Source organism: Pristiophorus japonicus, chromosome 4, assembly GCF_044704955.1.
Source record: "Pristiophorus japonicus isolate sPriJap1 chromosome 4, sPriJap1.hap1, whole genome shotgun sequence".
NCBI lineage: Eukaryota > Metazoa > Chordata > Chondrichthyes > Pristiophoridae > Pristiophorus > Pristiophorus japonicus.
In genome coordinates this window covers 173,508,213-173,535,171 of record NC_091980.1, presented here as the reverse complement: position 1 = coordinate 173,535,171, position 26,959 = coordinate 173,508,213, and the positions used below count along the sequence as shown (strand labels likewise).

Genomic DNA, 26,959 nt, shown 5'->3' with positions numbered 1-26,959 from the left:
GTGGAACTAAACTATAGAACCAATGGGAACCTGGTCAACCTTTGTTACCTCCAGGCTAGATCCAAGGTCAACCCATCCTCTGTCATCGAACTACAGTACGCGGATGACAATTGCGAACTTAAAACCATCATCAACATCTTCACCGAGGCGTACGAAAGCATGGGCCTTAGACGAAACATCCGTAAGACAAAGATCCTCCACCAACCTGACCCTGTCACACTGCACTGCCCCCCAGTCACCAAAATCCACGGCCAGCTTGGACAACGTAGACCATTTTCCATACCTCGGGAGCCTACTATCAGCAATGGCAGACATCGATGACGAGGTCCAACACCGCCTCCAGTGTGCCAGTGCAGCCTTGGTCGCCTGAGGAAGAGTGTTTGAAGACTAGGACCTCAAATCTGGCACCAAGCAGGGCAGTAGTGATACCCACCCTCCTATGTATATCTGAGAGATATGGACCATATACAGTTGACACCTCAAAGCGCTGGAAAATTACCACCAGCACTGCCTCCGCAAGGTCCTGCAAATCCACTGGGAGGATAGATGCACCAACGTCAGTGTTCTGGCTCAAGCCAATATCCCCAGCATTGAAGCACTGACCACATTCCACCTGCTCCATTGGGCGGGCTATATCGTCCACATGCCCGACACGAGACTCCCAAAGCAAGCGCTCTACTTGGAACTCCTACATGACAAGCATACTGCAAGTGGGCACAGGAAACATTTCAAGAACACCCTCAAAGCCTCCTTGATAAAGTGCAACATCCCCACCGGCACCTGGGAAGGCATTCAGCAGCTTGAGTCTCGTCGCCGAGAGCACGCAGAAATCAAGCGCAAACCAGGCTCCCCATCCACCCATCACTGTCTGTCCCACCTGTGACAGAGACTGTAATTCCCATATTGCACTACACCCGAGAACTCACTTTCAGAGTGGTAGCAAGTCTTCCTTGATTTCGCGGGAGTGCCGATGATGAGAACAACGGAGTCTGGAAATTGTGTGTGTGTTCAATAGACTAATCTTATTTTATAAATGTTCTAATGAAGCCTTATTTATTCCTTTATTAATGAATTATAATAAAAATGTTTAGTCTCTCACACATGAGTCTCGCTCACCCCCCAGTCTTTCTCCCCCCCCCCGCCCCCATACACCAGTCTCCCCCGCCAGTCCGTTCGCCCCCGCAGTCTCTCTCCCCACCCCCAGTGATCTCCCCACCGCCCCTCCCCGCACCGGTCTCTTCCCCCGGCCCCTCCCCGCACCGGTCTCTTCCCCCCGCCCCGGTCTCTCCTCCCCGCCCCCCTCCCGGGTCTCCCCCCGCACCGGTCTCTTCCCCCCCCGCCCCGGTCTCTTCCCCCCCCCGCCCCGGTCTCTCCTCCCCGCACCGGTCTCTACGCCCGGCCCCTCCCCGCACCGGTCTCTCCCCCCGGCCCCTCCCCGCACCGGTCTCTTCCCCCCGCCCCGGTCTCTCCTCCCCGCCCCCCTCCCGGGTCTCCCCCCGCACCGGTCTCTTCCCCCCCCGCACTGGTCTCTCCCCCACGCCCCTCCCCGCACCGGTCTCTCCCCCCGGCCCCTCCCCGCACCGGTCTCTCCCCCCGGCCCCTCCCCGCACCGGTCTCTTCCCCCCGCCCCGGTCTCTCCTCCCCGCCCCCCTCCCGGGTCTCCCCCCGCACTGGTCTCTCCCCCACGCCCCTCCCCGCACCGGTCTCTCCCCCCGGCCCCTCCCCGGTCTCTTCCCCCCGCCCCGGTCTCTCCTGCCCGCCCCCCTCCCGGGTCTCCCCCCGCCCCGGTCTCTCCTCCCCGCCCCCCTCCCGGGTCTCCCCCCGCACCGGTCTCTTCCCCCCCCGCCCCGGTCTCTCCCCCCCCCCGGGTCTCCCCCCGCACCGGTCTCTTCCCCCCCCGCCCCGGTCTCTCCCCCCCCCGCCCCGGTCTCTCCCCCCCCCGCCCCGGTCTCTCCTCCCCGCACCGGTCTCTCCTCCCCGCACTGGTCTCTCCGCCCCGCACTGGTCTCTCCCCCACGCCCCTCCCCGCACCGGTCTCTCCCCCCCTGCCCCGCCCCTCCCCGGTCTCTTCCCCCCGCCCCTCCCCGGTCTCTTCCCCCCGCCCCTCCCCGGTCTCTTCCCCCCCCGCCCCTCCCCGGTCTCTTCCCCCCACGGTCTCTTACCCCCGCCCCTGTCTCCCCCCCTGCCTCGGTCTCTCCCCCCCGGCCTCGGTCTCTCCCCCCCGGCCTCTCGCCCCCGCCCCTCCCCGCACTGGTCTCTTCCCCCCCCCTCGCCCCTCCCCGCACCGGTCTCTTTTCCCCCCCGCCCCTCCCCGCACCGGTCTCTCCCCCCCCTCCCCCCCTCCCCCCCCCCCCGGCACCGGTCTCTTCCTTCCCCCCCCCGGTCTCTTCCCTCCCCCCGCACCGGTCTCTTCCCCCCGCACCGGTCTCTTCTTCCCCCCCCCCCCCCCCGCCCCGCACCGGTCTCTTTCCCCACCCCCGCACCAGTCTCTTTCCCCCCCCGCCCCCCCACAACGGTCTCCCCCCCCCCCCCACCGCCCCGGTCTCTTCCTCCCCCCCCCCCGCACCGGTCTCTTCGCCCCGCCCCGGTCTCTCCCCCTTAGCTCCTCCCCGCACCGGTCTCTTCCCCCCCCCCGGCACCGGTCTCTTCCTTCCCCCCCCCCCGGTCTCTTCCCCCCCCCCGCACCGGTCTCTTCCCCCCCCCGGTCTCTTCCCCCCACCCCCCCCCCCCGGCACTGGTCTCTTTCCCCCCCCCCCCCGTCTCTTTCTTCCCCCCCCCCCCGCACCGGTCTCCCCCCGCACCGGTCTCTTCCCCCCCGCCGCACCGGTCTCTTCCCCCCGCCCCCACCGCCTCGGTCTCTCCTCCCCGACCCCCCCGCCCCGGTCTCTTCCCCCCGCCCCCACCGCCTCGGTCACTTCCCCCCCGCCCCGCCCTCGCCCCCCCCCTACCGCCTCGGTCACTTCCCCCCGCCCCCCCCCCACTCCGGTCTCTCCCCCCGCACCTCCTCGGTCACTCCCCCGCCCCGCACCGGTCTCCCCCCCTCCCCCCACAGTCTCTCGCCCCTCCCTCCCCTCCCCCCACAGTCTCTCCCCCCGCCCATCCCCGCAGCGCTCTCCACCACACACGCCCCCCCCCCCCCCCCACCACTCTGCTCCCCGCAGCGAGATCTCCTTCCCTCCGCCGCCGCCCCCACCCCCTTCCCGGAGGGCGGAGCTTGATAGTCGTGCTCACAAGTGCACAACTCGGGAGTCGAAGATTCCCGAGTCGATAGGCCTCCTCCGCCGCATACCACCCGCTGCACTCTGCTCCCCCTATCGCCAAGAAAAGTGGGATGAAACCCCTGCCCACTCGGCCCCAGTGGTACCGGGCAGTAAATAATTACGCACCGTCCGGGGACCGCCGAAAAACGGGTGGAACTTGGGTTTCACCAAATTCGGGTCCAGAGTCCAAAAGCAAGGAAATTATGCTGAACTTTTATAAGACGCTGTTTAGGCCTCATCTGGAGTATTGTGTTTTACTGGCCACCACAATTTAGGAAGGATGTCAAGGCCTTAAAAGAGAGTGAAGAGATTTACTAGAATGGTACCAGGGATGAGGAACTTCAGTTGTGTGGAGGGACTGGAATAGCCAGGGTTAAGAGGAGATTCGACAGGGGTGTTCAAAATCATGAATGCTTTTGATACAGTAAATAAGGAGAAACTGTTTCCATCGGCAGAAGGGTCAGTAACCAGAGGACATAGATTTAAGATGCTTGGCAAAAGAACCAGAGGCAACATGAGGAATTAATATTTAATTGTTTTTTTTTTTAAACACAGCGAGTTGTTGTGATATAGAATGCACTGCCTGAAAGGGTAGTGGAAGCAGATTCAAGAGTAACTTTGAAAAGAGAATTGAATAAATACCTGAACAGAAAAAATTTGCAGAGCTATGGGGAAAGATCTACCAAAGCTCTACCAAAAAGTTGTCACAAGCACGATGGGTCAAATGGCCTCCTTCTGTGCTGTATCATTCTATGATTCTATGAAGTACTTTTTTTGCAGTGTAGTCACTGTTGTAATGTTGGAAATGCAACAGCAAGGTCCCAAAAACAAATGGGACAATGACCAGATAATCAGTTTTAGTGCAATTGATTGAGGGATAAATATTCGCCAGGATACCAGGGAGACTTCGCCTGCTCTTCTTTGAACCGTGTCATTAGATCTTACACGTTCACCTGAGAGCACCGACGGGGCCTCGATTTAACTTTCCAGCCAAGACATGGCACCTCCGACAGTGCAGCTCTCCCTCAGTACTACATTGAATTGTCAGCCGATATATTTTGCTCATGTCTCTGGAGCGGAGCTTGAACCCTCAGGTGATTCTGACTCAGAGGTAATAGTGTTACCACTGAGTCATGGCCGAGTTAAGTGGAGGTTTCGAGGTTGAAAATGAGTTACGTTGTTAGAGCCGAGTCGAGGTAGCTTTCCTGTGCATCTATTGTGTGTGATATCTGACTTGTGAGTGCTTAATGCCGACACTAGGTGGCTGAAAGGGAATGTGTTCCATTTCTCAGTGCTACCGACCTTTACAGAAAAAACACACTATAAAAGGATGGTAAATTCTAATGATGAGGTATTATGGTGAGAGTACTATTAACAATACATTACTGTGATTGGGTGATTCATGGTACAGAACAGCTGCTTTTAAAGCATGAACTTTCATCTTCTACTCCAGTCAGGTGGCAGAGTTATAGCTGTGTGACAACAGTATATCCAAACCCCCCTGGGGAATACCCAACAGCTGATGGCACAGTGCCACCACAGCACAGCCCTGAATCAATGCATCAATCGTGTGTGTGCTCCTGTCTGGTCAAAGGCAAAGTTTTGAAACTGTGAACAATTGCAATACTCCAGTGTCTTGAGTAGAGAAAAAAAGGGAGTGCTGCACTGTCGGAGGTGCCGTCTTTCGGATGAGTCGTTAAACCGGGGTCCCGTCTGCTCTCTCTCTCGTGGACGCAAGAGATCCCAGGGCACTATTTTGAAGAGAAGGGGAGTTATCCCCATAGCCTGGCCAATATTTAATCCCTCAATCAACATAACAAAAACAGATTATTTGGTCATTATCACATTGCTGTTTGTGGGAGCTTGCCGTCTGCAAATTGGCTGCCGCGTTTCCCACATTACAAAGTGACTACACTCCAAAAGTATTTCATTGGTTGTAAAGCACTTTGAGACATCCGATGGTCATGAAAGGCGCTATATAAATCCAAGTCTTTCTTTTCAACACTCAATTCACTTTTCAATTGTATAAGTAATTTTGTGGATTGCATAAACTTGGCTTGTATTTCCTGGAGTACAGAAGATTGAAACAGTCAGAGGTGGCACCTTTTGGATGAGGCCTCGTGTGCCTGCTCAAGCGCGTGTAAAAGATTCCGTAGTACTGCTCGAAAGAGAGCAGGAGAGTTCTCCCAGTGTCCTGGCTGTAATATATATAGTTCTACCCTGTGGACTATGTGGCACTGCAGCCACTGTTGTTTACAACAATTAACAGTGGTCATCTGACAATGCAACCTGAAGTTATCAGCCATCTTAAAGCCTGTATGTGTTTGTGATGTCGTACTGAAAACATAACAATGGCGACGAGAATGGGATATGGATATCGTGAGGGCTAATGGAGCGTCCTCCTCCGTTTTGGATGCCCCCAAAAGTTTGTCAACATCCTTCGCCTGCTCCACGACGACCTGCAGGCCGTGATCCTTACCAACGGATCCATTACAGACCCAATCCACATCCAGACTGGGGTCAAACAAGGCTGCGTCATCGCTCCAACCCTCTTCTCAATCTTCCTCGCTGTTATGCTCCACCTCACAGTCAACAAGCTCCCTGCTGGAGTGGAATTAAACTACAGAACCAGTGGGAAGCTGTTTAACCTATGCCGCCTCCAGGCCAGGTCCAAGATCACCCCAACCTCTGTCGTTGAGCTGCAGTATGGGGACGTCTGCGCCTGCGCACATTCTGAGGCTGAATTCCAGGATATAGTCGATGTATACACCGAGGAATATACACTTAACATCCGTAAGACAAAGGTCCTCCACCAGCTTGTCCTTGCCGCACAGCACTGCCCCCCAGTCATCAAGATTCACAGCGCGGCCCTTGACAACGTGGACCACTTCCCATACCTCGGGAGCCTTTTATCAACAAAGGCAGACATTGATGCGGAGATTCAACAGCGCCTCCAGTGCGCTAGTGCAGCCTTTGGCCGCCTGAGGAAATGAGTGTTCGAAGACCAGGCCCTCAAATCTACCACCAAGCTCATGGTCTACAGGACTGTAGTAATACCCGCCCTCCTGTATGGATCAGAGACATGGACGATGTATAGAAGATACCTCAAGTTGCTGGAGGTATATCACCAACGATGTCTCCGCAAGATCCTGCAAATCCCCTGGGAGGACAGGCGCATCAATATCAGTGTCCTCGCCCAGGCTAACATCCCCAGCATTGAAGCACTGACCACACTCGATCAGCTTCGCTGGGCAGGCCACATAGTTCGCATGCCAGACGCGAGGCTCCCTGAGCAATTGCTCTATGCAGAGCTCCTTCATGGCAAACCAGCCAAAGGTGGTCAGCGGAAATGTTACAAGGACACCCTCAAAGCCTCCTTGGTAAAGTGCAACATCACCACTGACACCTGGGAGTCCCTGGTCGAAGATCATCCTACGTGGAGAAAGTGCATCCGGGAGGGCGTTGAGCTCTTCGAGTCTCAACGCTGTGAGCGTTTGGAGGTCAGGCGCAGGCAGCGGAAGGAGCGTGCGGCAAATCAATCCCACCCCTCCTTCCCCCGACGAACATCTGTCCCATCTGTGACAGGGTCCGTGGCTCTTGCATTGGACTGTTCAGTCACCAAAGGACTCAATTTTAGAGTGGAAGCAAGTCTTCCTCGATTCGAGGGACTGTCTATGATGGTGATATCAGTGCTTACATTGTAGCATTAAAGAAGCTATCTATTCACTGTAATTTCAAAAACTTTCAGGACCGAGCATTGCGTGACCGCTTTGTTTGTGGGATGAAAAATTATGCGATCAGAAGAAAGTTATTGACAACTCCTAACTTGACTTTTGATTTAGCTTGTCAGACAACTGTATCAATGGACATGGCCGACCAATATGCGCGAGAATTTTGTACCATTTCCAGTCATCAGACAACCGAGGTGAATCGCCTGCAGGTTAAAAGTAAAAGGCAGTTGGGGCCCCAAGGCCTCAGTGACTGGCCAAGGTAACAGAGCATTGAAGTCGTGCTATCGGTGCCTGGGACAACATATTGCTCAAAGTTGTCCATATGTGAAGGCAGAGTGTTTCTTCTGCAGGAAAACTGGGCATCTTGCGAAGGCATGCCGACTGAAGAGTAAACCAACTTTCAAAGCTATAAGTAGAAATCCCCAGAGACTACATAGCATGGAAGAAAAGCAACAGGACGAGGAAGTTTTGGAGTTATAAGTCACCAGAAGCACGAGGGTATCTAACAGCAATTCGTAAAGTATCATCCACGTAGATGGTGCAGGAACCAAGATACCCATGGAAATCGACACTGGTGCATCCTTGAGTGTAGTACCAGAATCTTTATACCTCGATAAATTGCATGATTCCCCATTGGAGAAATCCAAGATGGAGCTGCGAGGCTATTTGGGAGAGAACATTCCTGTGGTAGGTTGTATCACCGTACCGGTGAAATACAAGGATCAATTTCAGAGCTAGTCTCTTAGTAGTAGCAGGAGCCAAGCCTGCCTTACTCGGAAGAAAGTGGTTGGGATCACTGAAGCTGGATTGGAGTGAGATTTTTCGTGTTGAAACAAGATTTGCATCAAAGGACGAGGTCATCAAGAAGTATCCGAAGGTGTTCTGCGAAACAGGCAGTCCGATCCAAGGCTTCAAGGAGAGTGTCGGGGTACAGAAGGACGCTAGACTAGTTTATTGCAAGCCACATCTCATACCATATGCACTCAAGGAGAAAGTTGAGCAAGAACTCAAATGACGAGAGACTGAGAACATTATCTCCAAGATAGATTTATGTAATTGGACTACACCCATTGTTGTTGTACCTAAGTCAGATGGTAAGGTAAGGTTGTGTGGTGATTATAAAGTAACTGTAAACCAGGCTCTAGAGGGTAATGTCCCCAATACATCGCCAAATGAAGTAGATTTTTGTTCACAACACTGACAGGTGGTCAGATCTTCTCAAAGTTATATCTAATAAACGCCTACTTATAACTTGAACTAGATGAGGAGTCCCAGTCATGCTTGACTAAAAAATACTCATCTAGGCCTATATCAATTTAATAGGCTACCACTTGGAGTGTCTTCTGCCCCCTGCCATATTCAAAGGGGTGATGACCCAGATTTTGCAAGATATTGAAGGGGTAGTATGTTATTTAGATGACATACTAATTTCAGCGCCAAACAGGCAAATTCATAACATATTGAATGAAGTCCTCAAATGGCTAGAAAAGCACAGAGTAGATTGACTGCTCGCAAGTGTGAGTTATTTCAAAACTCAGTGGAGTACTTAGGGCACAGAATAGACAAAGATGGTTTACATCCAACCATGGGAAAGTTGGATGCAATCAGAAATGCACCCACTCCCAACAATGTCACTGAACTGCGATCATTTTTGGGTCTTTTGAACTATTATGGGAAGTTCTGACCAAATTTGGCTAGAGTTTTACATCCACTGAATGAACTATTAAAAAAAACAGTCCATTGGAAGTGGTCAGAAGAGTGCGATACAGCATTCAAGGAAAGTAAAAGCAAATTGGTAGAGAGCACCATGTTAATTCACAATGACGTATCTAAGGAGGTCAAGCTAGCATGTGATGCTTCTCCGTTTGGAGTTGGGGCAGTGATCTCTCATGTATTATGTAGTGGAGAGGAGAGACCAATTGCTTTTGCTTCACCCATTCTCAATGCCAGTGAGTACAATTATATGCAAATCGAAAGGGAAGCTTTGGCATTAATTTTTGGGGTCAAGAAGTTCCACAAATACTTGTACGGTCGTAAGTTTACCATCGTTACAGACCATAAACCCTGACAGCAATCCTCCATCCAAAGTCCCCAGTTCCAACATTAGCTGCAACCCGAATACAGAGATGGGCTTTGATTTTGTCAGCATAAACATGATATTGAATACAGACGATCAGCTGATCACAGTAATGCTGATGCTATGTCTAGATTGCCTTCCTCATCACAAGTTACACCCGATAGGGAAGAAGTGTTCTATTTTTCATACATTGATGAACTGCCAGTCACAGCTGAAGAGATTGGTAGAGCAACCAAACGTGACCCAGTTATGTCAAAGGTGTATGATTACATCACAAATGGTTGGCCAAACCAGGTAACAGACAAAGATATTCATCCATTCTTCATTTGTAGGAATGAATTATCAGTCAATAAAGATTGTATCATGTGGGGTGCAAGAGTGCTTATACCAAATAAATTCAGGTCCAAATTATTAGGAGATCTTCATGACCAGCACCTGGAAATGTGCTTGACCAAGAGTTTTGCACGCAGTTACTTATGGTGGCCAGGTCTAGCTAAAGATATAGAGTACATCGTGAGTCAGTGTACGACATGTCAATCGGTAAGCAAGCAACCACCATCAATATCATTACAGCCATGGAAATGGCCTCCCAGGGTGTGGCAAATGCTACATATCGATTTTGCTGAGCTAGAAGGACAACAATTAATCATTGTGATTGATAGCCATTCAAAGTGGGTCGAGGCGTTTCCAATGTGGAAAACAAGTAGTAAAATATTAGACATTTTACGAAGATTATTTTCTTCATTTGTCCTCTCAGAAGAAATTGTTTCTGATAATGGACCACAATTTTGTTGAGAAGAATTTGCACAGTTCACCGAGCAAAAATGAAGTGAAACATACCAAGGTTCCACCGAACCACCCTGCTTCAAATGGTGCAGTAGAGCGCACAGTACAAATTGTAAAACGTGCCCTCATCAAACAGATGTTGGATCCAAATCCAAAGAAATGACAGTTGTCATTGGACCAAAATTTGGCTAATTTTCTAATTACGTATCATAATGCTCCTCATACAACGACTGGTAGAATACTAGCAGAGTTGTTTCTCAAACGACAGCCACGAACCAGATTCTCGTCGTTAAAACCAAACTTGGCAGTCTGTAGAAGAAAAACAATTAAGACAGAAAGAGAATCATGGGAGCGGTAGAGTAAAAGAGAAAAGTGTGAAATTAAATCAGAAGGTGAGAGTGAAGAACCATCACCATAAATGGGTAAAGTGGTTACCAGGAAGAGTGGTGAAGATATGTGGTCCTCGCACATATTTGGTAAAGATATTTGATCATGGAAAGGTTAGGTTTGTTCATATTGATCATATTTTATCTACAGACATGGAAGGAGTTGAAGGTTGGAATGATTCGATTATTTCTGACTCATCAGATAGTTTTGATACAAGTACCAGTAGCAAATCCTACATCAAATGTACTGGAAACAAGTCCAAGAGAAAGTCAGAATCTGAGTCCGAGTCAGGCAGACAAACTGTCTGAAGTTGTAGAGTTCAAATGTAGATCAAGGGCATCCCTTGGAGACAAACTCTCCTCAGGATCAGCGTCGAATGAGTCGAAGTTCGACACCATGTTTGGAAGGTTCTGTTCGAGAGCGAAGGTACTCTCTTCGAAACAGAAAAGAAGTGGTTAAGTTTGATTTGTAAATATGGCAAACTAAGTCTATATCTTTTGTTATGTATAACCATGCAAGGTATGTATGATGATTATTTTGTTATAATTATTTCATTAAGGAGAGAGATGTGTAATATATACAGCTCCACCCTGTGGACTACCGTGGCACTGCAGCCATTGCTGTTTTCAACAATAAACAGTTCAGGTCACCTGACAAGGGTTCCTGAAGTTATCAGCCATCTTAAAGCCTGTGTGTGTTTGTGATGAAGTACTGAGAACATAATACTGGCCAACATCCAATCCACAGCTAATACCATCAAAACAGATTAGTCATTTGTCTCATTTCTGTTTATGGCAGCTTCCTTAAGGTGATTGGCTGTAATGTGCTTTGGGACATCCTGACGTCATGAAAGGCGCGATATAAATGCAAGTACTTTCTTTCTTTTAGAACTTCTAATACTGTGAGATTATTGGACAGATAAGAGTAATGAAGGACAATTCCAGAATGCCATTCAGACAAACTGAGTGATGTGAAATATATAATACATTTGGGGAGTCTGACAGGTTAGGTAATGAATGGCACCTCTGCAACTAAAGAGACTGGGCGGTTATGCCAGGCTTGGGGGCAAGCAGCCGTAGACCATCCCAAATTGCATGGCAAAGGTGGCGAGAGAGAACAGCCCAAGTGCTACCAACTGAGCCAAGGCGGACATCTTGGTACAAGATAAACATCAAAGGTTGGCACCAGAGATCTCTCGATGGTATAGTCCTGCCCGGAACTGAGCCACACAGCCCGGGAAGGCCCCCAGTTCTGTCTCAACAGGACCTCAGTTGTGGTGCTACAAGTTGGTCTTGCAGCCTCTGAGCTATGAAAAGGTAACACTGGTCTGAGTTTGTGGTCCTGGATGGTATCCAGTGACCCCGCTGGACAGGATTGCGTTTGATTCTGTTGCTCTCCTTTGTCGAATGGCCTGCTTACATTAATGAAACTCACAGGGTGAACGGCCATTTGGGCAGGATACAAGACAGCTTCAACAGAAAAGGGGACTTAAAAGGGAAAAGGGGACCAAGCAGGGGGTGGCGGATGGAGGAGGTGCAATATTTGCATCAGGACATGACTTGACCCTCTGTAGAGGGCCGCAGAGTCATTCTTTCCAAGACACTCACTGGGATCTGAGAATCTATAGATCTGTAAACACACTGTTTTTGCATTGGTGTGTCAGAGTGAATCTGTTGCTTGCTTCAGTTTCCATCGCTTATAGGTCAGGGAAAGCCCTTGGACATATTTACTGTGGTTTCTAAAATGATGATTTAAAGAACTTTGGTTCTTGGGAATCCAGAGTGGTGTGTTATGCTGGAGATAGCCAGATCTTCATTACCTTGCAGTGTGGGTTGAGACCTTTCCAATCTCTCTTCCTTGCAGTGAAGCTTTTTAATAGATTATTGACCATGCCTAATAGTCAAGATGAGCTGTACAGATTTAAAAGCAGACCACAGAGCACAGCAAAGAACACAGATGAGGCAGCCAAGATTTTGAGAGAGCAAGGCAGGACTGAAGCTTCTGTGCTTTAACCCATATGTAACAACTGAGGTCCCATGGAGATGGAACTGGGACCCTTCCTGATGCGTGTGGTTCAGTTCCTGAAAGGGCTATGCCATTGAGAGATCTTTGAGGTTTGTGGAATACCAAGGTGTCAGCCATGGCTCAGTTGGTAGTACTCCTGCCTCCAAGTCAGAGGTTCAAGCCCCAGTCCAGAGATTTGAGCACAAAATCCAGGCCGACACTCCAGTGCAGTACTGAGGGAATGCTGCACTGTCTGAGGTACCGTCTTCAGGATGAGACGTTAGACCGAAGCCCCATCTAACCCCTCAGGTGAGTGCAAAATATCCCATGACAATAATATATTTTTTTAGAAGAATAGAGGAGTTCTCCTGGTGTCCTGGCCAATATTTATCTCTCAACCAATGATACTAAAACAGATTATCTGGTCAGTATCACAATGCTGTTTGTGGGACCTTGCTGTGCACAATTTGACAGTCACATTTCCTGCATTACAACAGTGACGACACTTCAAAAGTACTTCACTGACTGAAGCGCTTTGAGATGAGCCAAGGTTGTGAAAGGCGCAATATAAATGCAAGTTATTTCTTCTCCTTTACGCTCGCATGCTATGTAACTGCACGGGTTGTGCATTCCTGCGCGAATGGAATATTCACCAATCCTTCAGTGACTTAACAGAGAAAGCAGAACCACCGCAAACCAAGTAACCTAGATCTAATCAACACTTTCCCACAATTGCATTTCAACTTCGACCACACTCTGTGGCCGTGTGTGTCAGGCAAGGAATCAGAACTATTAAATAAGGTATTTAATTGACCCCTCAAGTACCATAACCCCAGGGTAAACTACAGCAATCGCCAGTTATTTACTGACACCTCACAAGCAATAAATAGGAAGCCAGTCCATTCTACAGATATTCAGGGGATTCATTCCAAGGGGTAAAGCTTTAACTCGTGGACTTCGCTCTCACCAGTAATCAGAGGGAGAAAGAGTGGGGTCAATTCCAGCACTGATTGCTGGGAGTAACGTGGTGACCCGTGGATTGAATTAAACTCGGTGCTGGGTAAGGCCTTGGGTAGCTCGCATTGTAAAGACAGCATAACACGAGTGGTCACATCCATGAAACAACAAAACCTTTGGGGTTAGCAGATGCGGGCAGCAGGCACTTACATGACCACTCAAATATAAGAGGACAGAACTGCCAAACAAGCCAGTATGAACCAGGCAGCTCCTCTCGGATTAGGCTGGAGGGGCTAGGGGGCCGGAATTCAGTATAAGGAGGGCAACAGGACTTCATTTGGGAGCCATGTATTTGGATTCCTGGATGAAGCAATATTCAGGCAGCGATACACTGAAACCCTACACTTACATATGGACTGAAATCATTTAGAACATTTTGAGATTCGCAAGATCAGCACAGTGGTCATGAACCCTAATTCCCCACACCGTGAGCTCCCAAAATCATGGCCCTGAAATCCCGGTTTCTTCTTCCCGCGGGCGTTCGACTCAAAATAGAAGAAAAGATGTGGTTATCTTTTGGTCAAACGCTCGCCAGAGATTCCGGACTCGAGGCCTCCTCTTCTTGCGCAATGGAGCGCGTTCACATTGGGACATCCGTAGGAGTCAAGTGGGCTTGGACACCCAATCACGGTAAAGTATTTTCTCATTCATAGTAATAGGAGTTTCGCAAGTCCAAAACTCCTATCACTATGAATGAGAAACACCCCCAAACACTACATCATTTTTTTTTTTTAAACATCTCATGTAAATACATTACAGAAATTAAAGATGATAGAAATGTTTTTTAAAAAAATTTGCCGATTTAAAAAAAAAGTTTTTTATTATGGTTTAAAATATAATTACCTGAGTGGGCAGGGTTTTTAAACAAATATGTATTAAAAAAAAATTTTTTTTATATGTTTTTGATTTGTTTTAAAACTCTCATTCTGGTAAAAGTAGGCCAAGCGCAAGAGTTTTAAGGACATTCGCTGGGCAAGAGATGGGCAAATAGTGCAATCTCTCTGCTTGACAGATCGGAAAAGCCGGTTTTCGGCACATGTGCATTGCGTGCCGAAAACCGGCTTTTGCGATGCCTTGACGGGTCCGTAACCACTCCGTACAGACGCGGGCAGGCCGGAATTTCAGGGCCAATGTGTTTTGTCGGGTGGAACCCAGTTGATTCCCCACAACGACAAAAGGAGGGCCGTGGCAGCTCCCTTAACCAGGATATGCTGTGTGGATGAGGGAAGATTAAGGATCAACTGTTAGTCAATCTTCTTCCCTCTGTGGTTCACGACATGCTTTGAGTAAGCATGACACACTTGAGGGTGGAGTATATTGAACAGACTCTATTCATATACAACACAGGTGTTCGATCTAACCGGATACAGAGAGTGGTTTTCTGTTTCTGATTCTATCTTTTGAGCATGCCAAAGAACTTGAAAATCATGCTCCTTTTATACCTTATTTTGCCGACATCAAAGGTACGTCACACACAAGACGTATCTGTTCCTGAATCCTTTGAAAACAGTCTTTTCATGTAAACTGTCACAGTTGTAGTTGTTTACTTCAAAGAAATTTCTGTCAAACAAGACTACCTGACTTAACTTTTCTCAAAAAAGTAGGTTTATTAACCATTATCTTTCTACACTATAGTTAATGGATCCCTCTCCTTTGTTCATTACCCTAACCAATAGAGTTTTACCTTAATCACTCATGGTTAATATCATTGCTGTCACTTATTTCCCCGCACAAGCATTTCCTATATATAATACTCAGACACTAAAAGCAGAAAATAAGCCATATTTTCTTCTCATGGCACTTCAAAGCCAACCTCGTTATATTGGAAAGCCTGTTGCTCCAAGATACAAAGAAGTTTAATTATTAACCCTTAACTCTCAAGCTGGCCAACATACAACTCTTTAGTTTGTCCAACAACAACCAAGGGGCAGAGGAAGACAGGAATATAAAATGAAACTCAGCCAAAGCTTTTAAATCAAAGCTGAATTTTGTACACCTCCAAAATAGTGTGATCTCTTCTTTTATCTCGCTGTCCCATACTTTTCTCTCAAGAAAGTCAGAAGAGCCAATGTCCCCTCTAATTGTTTTTTGTAAATCCGCGATCCCTTTAAATTCGCTGCACGGTATCTTCCAGCGGCAACAGCTTGTGAGCGGCCTGCATGGGACGTCCGATTGATGCGCGGCCACGCAGCTTAAGAGAATATTGGTCTCTACCCCATCTCACACCATGTAGGGTCCCCCCAGGCAAGGGTGGGCTGTCAGTCAGACCACAGTCAAAGGTTGGGGAATTGTCCAGCATTGGTCTTACATTGACCCTAGTGCCAAGAGCGGGCAGTACCTTGGACAACAACCATTCAGATAGGGCTCCCATCAGCTTCACAATACACAGTTGGAGAGACAGCAGTTCACTCAGCTGTGAAGGCTATCTCTTAGCCACATTCTGCAGAGAGAAGTGAACTGCTCTCAAATTGTGGCGGTTGCAGCCTCCGTACATTTGAGTTCATCCAAAACTGTGCTGCACATATCCTAACTCACACCAAGTCCAGTTCATCCATCACCCCTGTGCTTGCTGACCGACATGGGCTCCCAGTTCAGCAACGCCTCCATTTTTAAATTCTCATCCTGGTTTTCCAATCTCACCATCGCCTCACCGTCTCCCTATTTCTGTAACCTCCTCCAGCCCTCCAACCAATGTTCCCTCTAAGATGCGGGCACGCGCAGCAATCAGGAAGGTGCCGCGCAGGTCGCTCACAAGCTGTTCCCTGCAACATGCTGAGTCGCCAATTTAAAGATACCAGGCACACAAAAAATTTTAGAGGGGGCATTGCCTACAACCCTCTGATTCTGGCCTCTTGTGCATCCCCAATTTTTATCGCTCCACCATTGGCGGCAATACCTTCAGTAATCATGGCTCTAAGCTCTGAAATACCCTCCCCAAACCTCTCCGCCTTTAAGATGCCCCTTAAAACGTACCTCCCTGGCAAACTTTTGGTCGCCTGTCCTAATATCTCCTTATGCTGCTTGGTATCAAATTTTGTCTGCTAACACTTCTGTTAAGCACCTTGGGACTGTTTACTGCATTAAAGGCATTATATAAATACATGTTATTGCTACAGGCTGGCTGAGGGAGTGCTGCACTGTCGGAGGTGCCAACTTTCAGATGAGACATTAGACTGAGGCCCCCATCTGTCCTCTCAGGTAAAAGATCCCTCAGCACTATTCAAAGAGGAGCAGGGGCATTCTCCTGGACCTGGTCAATATTTATCCCTCAACCAACGACACAACAGATTATCTGGTCATTATTACATTGCTGTTTGTGGGAGCTTGCTGTGTGCAACTTGGCTGTTGCGTTTCCTACATTGCAACAGTGATTACACTTTAAATAGCACTTAAAGTGTTTTGGGATGTCCTAAGGTCGTGAAAGGTGCTATAGAAAGGCAAGTTCATTTGTTGATTCATATAGATACTGAGCTAAGTGCAGCACTCCTGAGAGGTATTCTGACTAAGAGTAGCATGGATTGACTTGGGACCTTTCTGGTTTTTATGGCTCAGTATCACTCTGGGCAATACGTTTACCCACGAAGATTTCAAAGAATCTAAACTGAAAAACAGAAATAAAAAGCCCTTTTTACTGTGCCCACTGCAAAGTACAATCTAAATCAGTGCCTGAAACAAAAGGCCTCCCAAACAAAGCGTACTCTCCAAGATTAGGTTACATTATATAATCAGGATCGGGACTGTCGGCTCGCTGGCTGGGTGCCCAGGTGTCAGGATCTTGTGTAGCATCATTATCCACCATTTGATCCCTTCAGCAACATTCTTCATCCTGATTGATCTCAGCAAGACTGGCCCAATCGATATCCTTCAGTATCGCAGCCTCAGAGTCTCAACCTTAGGGACTAAAGGACTTGCCGCTGTTCTAAAGCTCAAGCTGCTGTTTAAATATTGTTGTGAACCCCAAAAGCTGGCGTGAACCGAGCTAACCTTTTCTGGGGAAACCATTACAGTGTCCCAACTGTTTGTCAGACAGATGCTGTTGTAACTAAGCATTACTGCCAGAGACTTAATTAGGAAAGTTGCCTTTCCGTTACCTGATGTCTCACATCCCTGTACCAAACAACTTAAATTTATATAGTGCCTTTAACATAGTAAAAGCGCCCCAAGGTACTTCACAGGAGCGATTATCAAATAAACGTTGAATATTTAAAGGAGATATTCGGACATAAAACCAAAACTTTAGTCAAAGTAGTAGGTTTAAGGAGCAATGGTGAAGTGATGAAAATTGTAGATGCGCAAGAGGCTAGAATTAGAGGAAGATATATCTCAGAGGGTTATAGGACTGGAGGAGGCGACAGAGATAGGGAGCAGTGAGGCCATGAAAGGATTTGAACACAAGGGTGAGAATTTTAGAATTGAGGCACTGCTGGACCGGGGAGCCAAGGTAGATCAGCGAGCAATGGAGTGAAGGAAGAACGGGACTTGGTAAGCGTTAGGATATGAGCAAGAGTTTTGGATGAGCTCAAATTTACGGAGCGTATCGCCCCATTTGAAAGGGATTGCATGTAAAGTAGAAAATGCTGCAAACACAAGAAAAGCTGGATTAATGCATCAGGCCCGGGCCATTTCATCAGGACCACAGTTTCCATAAAGAGTTGAGAATCAAAATGCAAATCTTTTTCACTATAAATATATTGCTGGACCCTGCTGTGCTTTGCCAGCATTTTCTGCCTGTGTTGCAGACTTGCAGATTTCTTTCTAACCCACATGAAAGCTCCCAGAATTACTCGCAGCGAATGCAGCTCTGTCAGTGTTGGAATATTAGTTACAGGACTGCTCCGAGGCCGCTGGGTTACAACTCTGAAGCAATAAAGATCTAAAATGGTCTGTGCTTCCTTTTACACACAAACCTTATCTTCCCTGTACAGCCCTGTTCACCTACTCATATTAGGTGAGCAATGGTATTGGCGCCCTTGAGAGGGGACAGACCTGAGCCATCACGTGACTCTGGGTTTCGGGAATCTAATCTACAAAGAGAGGTTGAGGAGTTGAGCTTGCACTCTCTGGAACAGTGGCTTTGAGATAACCGAGCTGAAGCATTCAGGATTATAAAAAGGAGACTCGATAAAGATGACTCATGTGAAGGGTTCAAGTGTAAGAGAAACAAGCTGAATATCAGGAATAAGGTCGGTTGTCAGATGGAATTATTTTTATAGACGCAAAGGGTAAAAGTTATCATGTAACTTCAAAAGTACAAATGGGTACAGAAGGAATACTCTGCACTTGCCTGGATGCGTGCAGCTCCAACAACACTCAAGACGCTCGACATCATCCAGGACAAAGCAGCGTGCTTGATTGGCACCTTCATCATCATCATCATCATAGGCAGTCCCTCGAAATTGAGGAAGACTTGCCACCACTCCCAAAGTGAGTTCTCAGGTGACTGAACAGTCCAATATGGGAATTACAGTCTCTATCACAGGTGGGACAGACAGTGGTTGAAGGAAAGGGTGGGTGGGGAGTCTGGTTTGCCGCACGCTCCTTCCGCTGTCTGCGCTTGATTTCTGCATGCTCTCAGTGACGAGACTCAAGGTGCTCTGCACCCTCCCGGTTGCTCTTCCTCCACTTAGGACGATCTTTGGCCAGGTGGTGGCACCCTATCCACCTTCAACATTCACTCCCTCCACCACCAGTGCACCGTGGCTACAGTGCGTACCATCTACAAGATGCACTGCAGCAACTCGTCAAGAATTTTTCAGCAGCATCTCCCAAACCACCAACCTCTACCACCTAGAAGGACAAGGGCAGCAGGTGCATGGGAACACTATCACGTTCAAGTTCCCCTCCAAGTCACACACCATCCTGACTTGAAAATTAGCGCCGTTCCTTCATTGTCACTGGATCAATCCTGCAACTCCTTAATAGTACTGTGGGAGTACCTTCACCACACAGACAGCAGCGGTTCAAGGAGGCGGCTCACCATCACCTTCTCAAGGACAGCGAAGGATGGGCAATAAATGCTGGCCTTGTCAGCAACACCCACGTCACGTGAATGAACTAACAAGCAAAAAAGGTGTTGAAATGCTCAGGAATAGCCAATAGTGCAAATGCATACAGTAGTGTAAAAGTTACCAGGGAGGCTAACAGTACAAATGTGCACAGGTGCATTTCAGGAAAGAGATACAATTGAGCGACATGTTGAAAAGATGGGGAGGTGGGATTTTAATCCATCAAAAAACAATAAGCTTGTTGGATCTTTTCTTGTTTTTAAACAGTTTTTATTTTGCATTGTCGACCAGCCCATAAGGTTGGAAGGACATTCTCTGATGATCCTGAGTGTGTGAATTGACGCTCAGTGTTGGGTGACTGCTCATGTATTGCTCTCAGCTGTAATTATTTTGCCTGGTGCTACGGCACACAATATAACTCAGCAGCATCCGACCATCTGCCAAAACCGTCTGTCCATCCACCACGAACACATAAGTACTCAACTCACATCACCCCAAGCTCATGGCTTCCTGCAATCCATTACCCAACCCAATTACAGTCACCACCACCTAAAACATCAACATTTTTTTAAAATTCGGTGGTCGATTATAATCGGCCAAAAAGCAAAAACCATTTGCATTAATGTCAATTTCAAAGCTGCTGGTTATAGTGTCTTCAAAGCTCTGTTTATTTTGAGCAGAAACAGCTGCAGTTTAGTCTTTTATTGGAAAATAAGCCAGATTGTTATCAGCACTGCAGATTATGGGTATCCCAACAGTGCCGTGACAAATTGTTTTCTTTTCTGGTCACCCTGGTGAAGCGATACTCAACCTCTTCAACTCAAATACAAGCCAACTTTATACAACCTGTCTTCATAATTTAACCCTTTTAGCCCCCATATAATTTTGGTAAATTTGACTCCTAGGCCAATGTATCCTTCCTGAGGTGCGACCCCCAGAACTGAATGCAGGATTCCAGATGGGGTCTCACCAAGGCTTTGTACAACTGAAACATAACTTTCCACCCTTTGTATTCCCTGTGAGGTAGGGAGAGCTAGATAAGGAATAGAAGAATATGCTGATAGGGTGAGATGCAGTAGGGTGGGAGGAGGCTCATATGGAGCATAAACACCAGCATAGACCAGTTGGGCCAGTTGGCCCATTTCTGTGCTATAAAATTGATGTAATGCCACGTAATTCTATGTACTTGTCTGAGCTGGACTGGCTCATGAACTCCGTCAACTTGGGACTGGGAGCTGGGCCGGTGGGACTGGGACTATGAGCTGGGACACTGGGAGCTAGAACACTGGGACACTGGGAGCTGGGAGCTGAGCGCCCGCTTAAAGCGGTGGAGACCAACTTTACTGCCCTTCCCCTTTAAGCCCCAAATCCTTAAACCCCCGAGTTAACTTTCATTATACTGTGTCTAAAAGTGAACAGATAGCTTGCCTCGGTCGCTGTAGTTTTCACCTCCCAATTGGTTCGACTCAAATAGGAGGCCTTCCTCCAATGTCCTATCTTTTAGAAACCAAAGCAAACTGTAGCTTTAGTTCCTCAGATTTGTTTAGTGTGAGCCAGATTCTAACATCTTGAGCATCCCTGATTATAACTGTTCAACCATTGGTGGCCGTGCCTTCAGCTGCCTAGGCTCCATGGTCTGGAACTCCCTCCCTAAACCTCTCCGCCTCTCTACCTCTCGTTCCTCCTTTAAGACGCTGCTTAAAACCTACCTCTTCCTGCCGGATTCAAAAATTCCAAATGTCGCTCCATTATTTAATAACAACATGAAGGGGAAAAAAACAGTCAAATACAAATCTGTCAGTTTTCTGTCAATTGTAGGGAAGTTACTACATTTCATCATCAGGGACAGAGTGACTGAGCAAGTGTGAGCTGAGCAAAGAGAGTCAGCATAGACTTGTGAAGGATGTGTGACTAAACTGGTTGCATTTTTTGAGGAGGCCACTAGCAAGGTGGACAGGGGAGTGTCTGTGGAAGTTTTGTATATGGACTTCCAGAAGGCATTTGGTAAAGTTCTGCACAAGAGATCGTTAGCAAAAATGAAGGAACAAGGAATTGGAGGTAAACTTGTGACGTGGGCTGGCAATTGATTAGCAGGTAGCAAAGAGGGAGTAGGGTTAAAGTGATGTACCCAAGGAATCTGTACTGGGGCCTCAGCTTTTCACCATGTATATCGATGAAGAAATATAGCCGTGTATCGAGGTTAGAAGATGACGTTAAGTTAGAGGGCATAGTAAGTTGTATAGATGACAGCAGTAAGTTACAAAGGGATATAGACTAATTAAGTGAGTGGACAAAACTACGGCAGATGGAGTGTGGGGATTGAAGTCTTTCACTTCGGATATAGAGAAAACAAATCATAATAGTTTCTTCATGGCAAAAGATTAGGAACCTTGAAGGTGCAAAGGGATTTGTGTGCCCATGTACACAAAATCACGAAGAGCGCGTGCACAGGTACAAAAACGTAATCAAAAAGGCTAATGCCATGCTGGCTTTTATCTCAAGGGGAATACAAAGGGGGGGAAGTTATGCTGAAGTTGTACAGAGCCTTGGTCAGACACCATCTGGGGTACTGCCTTTGGTTCTGGGCACCGCAGCTCAGGAAGGATATATTATCCTTGGAGGGAGTATAGGAACTTAACACGAGTAGACTATTTAGCACCTCAAGCCTGTTCTGCCATTCAATGAGATTATGGCTCATTTGTGACTTAACTCCACATACCCATCTTTGCCCCATATACCTCAATACCTTTGGTTAACAGAAATATATCAATCTCCGATTTAAAATTAACAATTGATCCAGCATCAACTTGTGTTTGCCCATTATCCCTACTCTCTGTCGCTATCTGCCCAGCCAATCTCTGAACCAGGAAAATTTACCAAAATGATACCAGGACTTAAAGGGTTAAATTGTGAGGACTGGTTATACAAACGTGGCTTGTATTTGCTTGAGGTTGAGGGGTAATCGGATCAAGTTATTTTAAATGATAAATGGATCCAATAGGGTAGATACAGAAAAACTAGATTGTCTGGTGGATGAATCCTAAACTATGGGGTACAATCTTAAAATAGAGCTGAAAATTGCATTTATATCACGTCTTTCACAATCTCAGGCCATCCCAAAGTGCTTTACAGCCAATGAAGTACTTTTGAATTGTAATCACTATTGCAATGGAGGAAACGCAGCAGCCAATTTACATACAGCAAGGTCCCATAAACAGCAATGAGATAAATCGACAGAAAATCTGTTTTAGTCATGTTGATTGAGGGATAAAGATTGGCCAGGATACCGGGAGAACTCACTTGTTCTTCGAATAGTGCAATGGGATCTTTTATGTTCAACTAAAAGGGCAGTCGGAGCCTTAGTTTAACGTCTCATCCGAAAGACGATACCTCAGACAGTGCAGCACTCCCTCGGCACTGCACTGAAATGTCAGCCTAGGTTACGTGCTCCAGCCTCTGGAGTGGGACTTGCATCTTCTCACTCAGAGGTGGGAGTGCCACTTCAGAGCTAGATCATTCAGGAGTGAAATCAGGAAGCACTTTTTTGCACAAAAGCAATTCTCTTCCCAAAAGGCTGCGAATGCTGGGTCAATTGAAATTTTGAAATCGATAGATTTTTCTAAAGGCATCAAGGGATATGGAACAAAGGTGGGTAGAAATGGAGTTAAGATACAGATCAGCCACAATCTAATTGAATGGCAGAATTGCTTAAGGGGCTGAATGGCTTGTTCTTGTGTTCGAAGCGTAACATTTCACTTGCACAAAATCCTTGCCCATCTGTCTGCCTGGATTTGAATCAAAGTCCCAAAGGAGAAAGGATGGACCTCTGTTACCCAGACCCGCCTAGCTCAAGATCAACGGCAGTCTAAATCTTCAATTCCTCTGCTCAAAATGACGAGAATATTAAACGGTGGTTTACAAATTCGAACTTTAGCGCCGACCGTTAAGGCCGATTTTGAAGAAAAAATGGCGGCCGCCTCGTTTCTGTCCACTTCCGCGACAGAACGTGGTGGCTGCCATATTCAGCAGGTTGGTAGCGCTGCCACTGCCTGCACTCACCGCAAGTATTTTAATTATCAGGAGTGTGGCACGCAACGCCTAATTGACGCACGTTCAGCAATTTTGGACTTTGCCGCTTCACTTACCGCCCTCTCTAAAGCACGCCCATGCGTGCAGCCATTGACTGCAATGGAGAGCTGGGAGAAAGTGGCAGTGAGCTATAGACCATACAGTAAACATTCTGTACAGTTTACATTTACCATGCTACTTTTAAAGAAGTTACTCCCAAATAACTGACTTCAATTGCCTTTCACTTTACTGCAAAAATTCTTCAATGATGCAGACCAAGCTGGTTTTTTTACATTGTTGCTTAATTAATTTTTTTTCATCTTTTCAGCAAGACCCAGTGTACATCAAGAAAATGCTGATGAATCCGCTGAACAAAGAAATATTATGAATTAGAGAGGTTCTTTTTTGTTCTTATGGAAAATCTTAACTTCTCAACTAGCCCCCTATCTTAAAGACGGGCAATAGCAATTTGTTTTGTCTGGGGAATTGGGAGGTGGTGGGCAGGTTCTCCATTGTTTTGCATTGTGATAACGTAATTGGTGAGTCCGACTAAAAATCTTGAATTGCAAATTGTATGCAGGGATCAAAATATTCTGAGTTCAAACATGTTCGACTCCATTTGCCAACTATGCCACAGTCCTTCACTTGGAGATGCACTGTTAATAGGTTACTGCCCGGGAACACCTGACCACCTGCGTAGTGTCAGCCGTGGCTCAGTGGGTAGCATGCTTGCCTCCAAGTCAGAGGTTGTGGGGTTCAATTCCCACTCCTGGGACTTGAGCACATAAATCCAGGCTGACACTCCAGTGCAGTACTGAGGGAGTGCTGCACTGTCAGAGGTGCCGTCTTTTGGACGAGACGTTAAACCGAGGCCCCGTCTGTTCTCTCATAGAATTATAGAAATTTACAGCACGGAAAGAGGCCGTTTCGGCCAATCGTCTCCGCGCCGGCCGACCAAGAGCTATCCAGCCTATTCCCACTTTCCAGCTCTTGGTCCGTAGTCCTGCAGGTTACACCATTTTAAGTGCACATCCAAGTATCTTTTAAATGTGGTGAGGGTTTCTGCCTCTACCGCCCTTCCAGGCAGTGTGTTCCAGACTCCCATTACCCTCTGGGTGAAGAAATTTCCCCTCATATCTCCTCTAAACCTCCCCCCAATTACTTTAAATCTGTGCCCCCTGGTTGTTGACCCCTCTGCCAAGGGAAACAAGTCCTTCGTATCAACTCTATCCAGGCTCCTCATAATTTTAGATACCTCAGTCAGGTCTCCCCTCAGCCTCCTCTGTTCCAAAGAAAACAGACTCAGCAACTCCAAGCTTTCTTCATAACCAAAATTCTCCAATCCAAGCAACATTCTTGTAAATCTCCTCTGCACACTTTCCAGTGCAATCACATCTTTCCTGTCACGTGGTGACCAGAACTGCACGCAGTACTCCAGCTGCGGCCTAACCAGTGCTTTATAGAGTTCAAGCATAACCTCCTTGCTCTTGTATTCTATGCCCGACAAGTATTCCGTATGCCGCCTTAACCACCTTAATTACCTGGCCTGCTACCTTCAAGGATTTGTGGATCTGCACACCAAGGTCCCTTTGTCCCTCTACAATGGTCAGTGTCGTACCTTTTAATGTGTATTGCCTCCCTTGTTAGACCTCCCCAAATGCATTACCTCACACTTATCCGGATTGAATTCCATTTGCCACTGTTCTGCCCACCTGACCAGTACATTGATATCTTCCTGCAATCCGCGGCCATTTAACACAGCCTATTTTAATGTCATCTACAAACTTCTTAATCATACCCCCAACATTCAAGTCCAAGTCATTGATATATACCACAAAAAGCAAGGGACCAACTACTGAGTCCTGCGGAACCCCACTGGACACAACCTTCCAGTCACAAAAACATCCATCAACCATTACCCTTTGCTTCCTACCTCCGAGCCAATTTTGGATCCAACTTGCCACTGTGCCCTGAATCCCATGGGCTATTACTTTCGTGACCAGTTTGCCATGTGGGACCTTGTCAAAAGCTTTGCTAAAATCCATCATCATCATCATAGGTAGTCCCTCGGAATCGAGGAAGACTTGCTTCCACTCTTAACATGAGTTCTTAGGTGGCTGTACAGTCCAATACGAGAACCACAATCCCCGTCACAGGTGGGACAGATAGTCGTTGAGGGAAGGGCTGGGTGGGACTGGTTTGCCGCACGCTCTTTCCGCTGCCTGCGCTTGATTCCTGCACGCTCTCAGTGTTGAGACTCGAGGTGCTCAGCGCTCTCCCGGTTGCGCTTCCTCCACTTAGGGTGGTCTTTGGCCAGGGTCGCCCAGGTGTCGGTGGGAATGTTGCACTTTATCAGAGAGGCTTTGAGGGTGTCCTTGTAACGTTTCCACTGCCCACCTTTGGCTCGTTTGCTGTGACGGAGTTCTGAGTAGAGCGCTTGCTTTGAGAGTCTCGTGTCTGGCATGTGAACTATGTGGCCTGCCCAGCGGAGCTAATCAAGTGTGGTCAGTGCTTTGATACGGGGGATGTTGGCCTGGTTGAGGACACTGATTGGTGCATCTGTCCTCCCAGGGGATTTGTAGGATCTTGCGAAGACATCATTGGTGGTATTTCTCCAGCGACTTGAGGCGTCCACTATACATTTTCGGATGCCCCCAATACTTCGTCACCATCCTCTGCCTGCTCCATGACAACATGCAGTCCATGATCCTTACCAACGGACCCAGTACAGACCCAATCCACGTCTGGACCGGGGTCAAAGAAGGCTGCGCCATCGCCCCAACCTTCTACTCAATCTTCCTCGCCGCCATGCTCCACCTCAGTTGACACGCTCCCCGCTGACGTGGAACTAAACTTCAGAACCAGTGGGAACATGTTCAACCTCCGCATTCTCCAGGCCAGGGCCAAGACCACCCCAACCTCTGTCGTCGAGCTACAGTACGTGGACGACGCCTGTATCTGTGCACACAGAGACTGAACTCCAAGACATAGTCGACGTATTTACTGAGGCGTACGAAAGCATGGGCCTTACGCTAAACATCAGCAAGACAGAGGTCCTCCAACAGCCTGTCCTTGCCTCACAGCACTATCCCTCAGTCATCAAGATCCATATACACTACAACATATGCACTGCCCTCATCGACCCTCCTGGTTACCTCCTCGAAAAATTCGTTCAAGTTCGTCAGATACGACCTTCCCCTGACAAATCCATGCTGACTCTCAGGTGGACATAAAAGATCCTATGGCACTATTTCAAAGAAGAGCAGGGGAATTATCCCCGGTGTCCTGGCCAATATTTATCCCTCAATCAACATCACATATCTGGTCATTATCACATGGCTGTTTGTGGGAGCTTGTTGTGCGCAAATTGGCTGCCACATTTCCGACATTACAACAGTGACTACACTCCAAAAACACTTAATTGGCTGTAAAGAGCTTTGAGAAATCCGGTGGTCGTGAAAGGAGCTATATAAATCCAAGTCTTTCTTTTTTTCTTTTTCCTGCTGATATTACTGTCAGAAAGAGAGCAGTGCACAGGAGCTTGTGTGCCAAAATCAGCACCAAAATATCAGTGTTGCCTGCGCTCGTTTTGCAGCCGGCCGTTAATCTTGGCCCGCGGTGGCA

At 47.7% G+C, this 26,959-nt stretch overlaps 1 protein-coding gene across 5 annotated transcripts in view; it reads right to left on the bottom strand.

Moving 5' to 3' along the window:
- rpap1 (RNA polymerase II associated protein 1) overlaps window positions 1–26,959 on the bottom strand; it is a 154,979-nt gene that overhangs the window by 109,468 nt on the left and 18,552 nt on the right. The gene's annotated exons all lie outside the window — the stretch shown is intronic.